Source organism: Pteropus vampyrus, unplaced genomic scaffold, assembly GCF_000151845.1.
Source record: "Pteropus vampyrus isolate Shadow unplaced genomic scaffold, Pvam_2.0 Scaffold172, whole genome shotgun sequence".
NCBI classification, from domain to species: Eukaryota; Metazoa; Chordata; class Mammalia; order Chiroptera; family Pteropodidae; genus Pteropus; species Pteropus vampyrus.
The window spans coordinates 3,109,110-3,114,512 of record NW_011888953.1 but is presented as its reverse complement, the minus strand read 5'-3'; the positions used below and the strand labels follow the sequence as shown (position 1 = coordinate 3,114,512).

The following is a 5,403-nucleotide window of genomic DNA, read 5'->3' as shown; positions in this document are numbered from 1 at the left end:
TAAGTTGTAAGAAAATATATTTATTTTTTTCCATGACAATACTATGATAAAATACATGCATGTTTTTAAAAACAGACATAAGTAACATCTTTAGGAGTTAAGAGCCAAGCATACTAGTTTTACATTTAAGGTATCTTAATAATAGGCTACTTATATTCTATGTTCTTGCTATAACCATGTTTCCCAAAAGATATGGCAACTAAATTCTGAAATTATACAATGATACAACATGGCCAAATTTTCTATTCTAACGGCAACATAATCTCCAAAGTTTTACAAGGCAGAAAATACTTCAGTTGTCATCTCTGTAAGTGGAGTTGTTTTATTCCATATTAAACTCAGAATTCTGTGAATCAGACTGAATCACACATATACTACGACCTATAGTTTGCTTCCTGTATATGTATAGTATTTAAATGTTTCTTTATATGATTAAGATACAGAACATCACAACCGATCAGGTTAAAAAAAAGTCTGTAGTGGTAACATTTCAAGAAATGAAAAAGGGAACAGTTTTAGATCTGCAGTTTCTCCCTATCTTTCAGCTACATTTGCACACATCTGATCAAACAAAAATTAGTAAACAGTTGCTAGTATTATTTTTTTAAAAAACTGAAAATATTTAACATACAACATCCCCTTAAAAAAAAACACTCATTCCACAAACAACCTTATAAAAGATAAAAACTTATATCTGTTCACAGTATGTGTATTTTGTAAACAGTAATTCACTATAATGCAATTTTGAAAGTAAAAAATGGTAATTTCCTAGCATAAGAATTTATGGCCAGCTAATGAAAAAAAATAAAAAGTAACACATTCCCACTAAAAAAGTTGAGTATTTTAAAATGATTTGACCTTTGGACACACCTTTTAAGGTGGTACCATCTCAATTTTAGAATATCTTTCTATCCAGGCCAATCTTTTTCAAGCAGTTCTGAATTGAAATATTTTTAAGAAAAAGCTATGCTCTTTTGCCGGGGGGGGGGGAAATAATAGAATAAAACAAATCTCAGGGTATCATATAATACCTACCTTTCCACAACAATGGACTGAATAGGATTTCTTTTTGTGTGTTGTTTTCAACTTATTCATACTGTGTTCAAATTTTTTTTAAACATTATGTTGGATGAAAAAAATTAAATAGGATGTATCATAAATAGTGGGGAAAAGTATTTGGAATCAAAATGGAGGCAGAATATTTGAAAAAAAAATCATGAAAATCATTATTCAGTATTGTTTTCTATGATCAATTGCAAAATTACTGTTAAACCTAACAGTTCATTTCTCCGTGTTTTAATGAAAATTTTATTGCCACCTAGAAATCTTTTGATCTTTTATAATACACCACTGGAATGCATAGGAAAAATAGTAAGTTCAAAAACTGAAAGTTACCCACTTAAAATGGAATAATTGTAAAGGAAAGTACATTTTAAATGTACATAAGGGAATTCAATACTTTTACATGAGCTATTCAACCAGGTGTACAAAGTATTTTTAGCTTAAGTGTAACATAAGGTCTATGTTGTTAGTTTTTTGTTTTTTTTTTTAAAGTTCTGACTGGCTACTGCAAAGGCAATCTTAGGAGATATATGTAAATATAATAAAATCAATTTCCTTATCAATTAAATATTTTTACCCATTCGCATCTCTTAGTTTTTTAGGGTATTCAGTTAACCAAATAACTTACATTACCAAAAAGTAATGTAAATTATTACTGCTTTGTATTGGTTTACTATTCAATCAGTTAAAACTTACTTAAGAGCTTTTGAATTTACCATTTCTATGGTTCTTCAGCTAGGCACCTGCACATAAAAACATCCAGAGAGTTTCCCTCTTAAAATACCACTTTTAATTTTCATAAAAGTGTTGCACACTTAGAATGTCTTACATAAGTAAATTCTGATTATAGTTAGAACACTTATAACCTAAAATATCAACATTCTTAATATAGGGAGAAACAAGCACTATTCACTATTAAAAATAATAGAATCCTGTCATAACTCAATATCATAATTATAAGGCTTTGGATATATTCTAGATCAAATAAGAGCCCCTAAAATTTTATCACACATGATAAAGCCTGACATAGTAATTGAATGTTGTTCTTAATCCTCCAGACCGGCATTGATAATAGCCCTGGAACATAATCCATGAAGACAGAAATAGACTAAATTCAAACCAAGTAATTTCCAATGATAGTCTAAAGTCATGTCTACAGATGCATTTCCAATAAGTCTGGCCACAAATCATTTTCTTGTGTGAAAAAATTTCTCCTGGATATCAAAGATAAGATAACCATGGTACCAAGAAACTTTGTTTCAGCAGAAGATACCAGTTTAAAATAAATGCTTTGAAGAAAAAGTTTATCAAAAGAATGAGTGCTTAATCAATTAAACTCACACATTAACGTGTTGTGGGTTTGCTAGAATACATGATGGTTGGTACAAACATGTCCCAAGCTGTATACTCAATAGTTTGTATCAAATACAAAGAAACTACGAACATTTATATTAGGGAGAAATAAAATATCTACTGATGCTTTTGCATGAGTCTTCCCCAAGTTTTCACTCTGTGAAAGTCACCTCTAGAGTACTGAATCTTCAAGTCAATGGTCTTGGATTTACACAAGTTAGATCTTGCTATATAACACTCCTCAGGAAAACTGATGCACCTGCACAGTCAAGGATGGGGCTCAGTCAACACAAAACTCATGAATTTCCACTATGTGCCTAGCCTTGGTAATTAGCTAATTATTCTACGTTTTACTCTTAAAATGCCCAATTTTACACTTTCAAAAAAAAAAAAAAGTAAAAAGGTTTCATAAAAGATATACAGATTTTAACATGGTTTAAAAAAGAAAACAGCAAAAATTACCTGAGAGTAAATAAACAAAAAGTCTTCTCAGATTATATGCCTGAGCAGGATAAAATTTTGAGATAACATTTTCTGCGTATTGACATATTAGGGAGTACTTTATCTTCAAAATATCCTTAAGTTGATTTCAAATTCCTTTTGGAAGAAAGTATACCTTAGTCTACTTCACTAAACTACATCTCAGTATTCGAATACAGAATGGACAGTGATTTTCTTTAAATATGGATGGTATGAAGACAGTTGAGAAATTACAGGGCTTATTTCCCATAAGAATACAAGTTGCATGAATTTTTAAGAATGTAACTTTTGCCACAGTTTTAGGACTAGATGTTCCAAATGCAATCCTTCAGATCCATGAGCCATGAAATAATGCTGGTATGGAAAATGAAGCTGATACTTTCCCCCTTAAATTTTTCCACGAATGGCTGCTTCTGAGCCTAAGCTGCAGGAACACGGCACCTCTATCACCTAAGGACATAAACACAAGGCTCAACTATCCAGATACTCAGGGCCACAACCTCAAACCCAGGCTTCTACAGGTTCAACACATCGACTTCAGTTATATAACGGGTGCTAATTCATGCAGTACCTAAAGTAAAAGGTCTAGCTAATATTAAAAGCCTAGCTAAATCTTCTAAGAATATTGTTATATTAAATATTATTTAAGAGGGCCACTCACAAGAGGAATATAGTCACAACGACCACCAGAATCTCCATTCTTCATAAGGAAAACTTGACTTGAAATTGACTTATAAGTGGATTGGCTTTTAAGAGATGTGAAAATGTGTTCCATATGTAGTACTACTCAACATACGTAGTGGATCATAATTGAAGTTCAGATATTTAGAATTTTCTAACCAACAACTGGGTTTTTTGTTGAGGAAAGAAGTATTTCCCAATCCTCTTCCTCATCAGGAAGGGCCGGAGGGAACACATCTAGCCTCTCCTAACTAGCCTTTAGTTACCCCTCTCCCAGAGAGAGGTGCTAACATGTCTGGACAGATAATGACCACCTTTGACAAGCGGTGACCATTTACAAGTGTCTCCAGTGTCACAAACAACTGGATCTGTGACAAAGGGTGCCCTGCCTCCACCCCACCCTCCTCTCTTTCTCTATTTAGGCTGCCACCATGGGCCGGGGTGGGCAGGGTCAGGAGTAATGACTTCTGATCCATATGGTGGGTCTTGGCTGTCTTCAACTCAATGGAGGAAAGCAAAGGAACCTGCTTTGGCCTCAGACCTAAACCACATTCTTCTAAGCATATAGCAAGTTACAAGGGGCTTGCCCAGACTAACAGAGCTTCTCATTAGCTTGGGGAACACTAGGTGTGGAACTCCAGAAGCAGGGAGAGGTGAGCAGCACTCAACCTTTTACATACAGGAAGAACAGTGAAGTCTTGAACAGTGAAAGGACTCAAGAGCCCCTGTGACAGTAATCATTAGCCAAATGAGTTGTTACATAGGTTGGAAGGGCACTGGATCCAGATGGTCACAGTTGAAATACATAAATAGTAATGACAGAGATCGTACAATCTCTTCTGGTCTTTTCCCATCATCTCGGTTTAGTGTAATTTAGACCAGTAAACTTTTACCTTAGCAAGCATTTATCCTTATCTTAAAGAGATGAAGTGAAGGACCCATATATTTCAGTGGAGAACAAGGCATGAGTTGGGGACAACAGGCATTTGCGATGATAAGCTTAGGCAGGGAGAGAAGGCAGCCCCGGGTCTGAGTGTCTTGGGTAGAAGCTAAGGGAAGGAGCCCAAGGGAGAAATAAGATGACAGAACAAACTCTTACAAGGGATGGCTCTGGTTTGATACATGTTTCATTGTTGAAAATCTCTATGAGCTATTGCATAGTTTTAATATATTATGTGTGTACATAATTAATTCTATTTCATTCTATATGCCCATATATCATAAAGCTCAGGAATTTAGCTTAATTCTAGTAGTTAAAATCAGGATTCATAAACAGAGTACCTATAAAGATTTTGTCCTTTGTCATCCAGTAGCTTTTCTCCACAACATGGTTTTTATAAAGATAATTATGAGCTAGAAAAAAAAAAACCTGATCCATTATGTACAGATACATTACAGAACCTCAGATGATAAAAAACAGGCATATCTTGGCTTATTCAGATATTTCAAAATTTTAAGTACTCTTTTTAACTATCAAAAGACAAAATGCATCAACAACCTGAGGGCAGGGACAATGTAAGATACACTTTGTAGTTTTTCATCTGCTTTTCTAAGAACCACATTCATTCTAGACATCACTTATGAAAATCAAAGGTGGGCAGAGGATGGTGTGAGACACATGACTCTGGACAGCTTACAAAGCAACGGCTACACCTTTGAGATAGGTATGCCCACTGACTCAAACTGATTTTATGACATTTCATATAAAATAGCCCTTGAGTAATTGTTCTTGTAAGAAGTATTGTCTTTTTCATTTACATTTAAAAATGTTAAGACTGGATCAAACAGTCTGGATTGATGATAATTTAAGAAACAGGAGCTGATAAG

At 34.0% G+C, this 5,403-nt stretch overlaps 1 long non-coding RNA gene across 1 annotated transcript in view; it reads right to left on the bottom strand.

The window, feature by feature from the left end:
- Nucleotides 1-5,403, bottom strand: part of LOC105299103 — a 7,962-nt gene continuing 2,559 nt past the window's right edge. The window contains exon 3 of the long non-coding RNA XR_002782883.1: nucleotides 1-5,074. This is a non-coding gene — a long non-coding RNA (uncharacterized LOC105299103). The remainder of the gene's footprint in view (nucleotides 5,075-5,403) is intronic.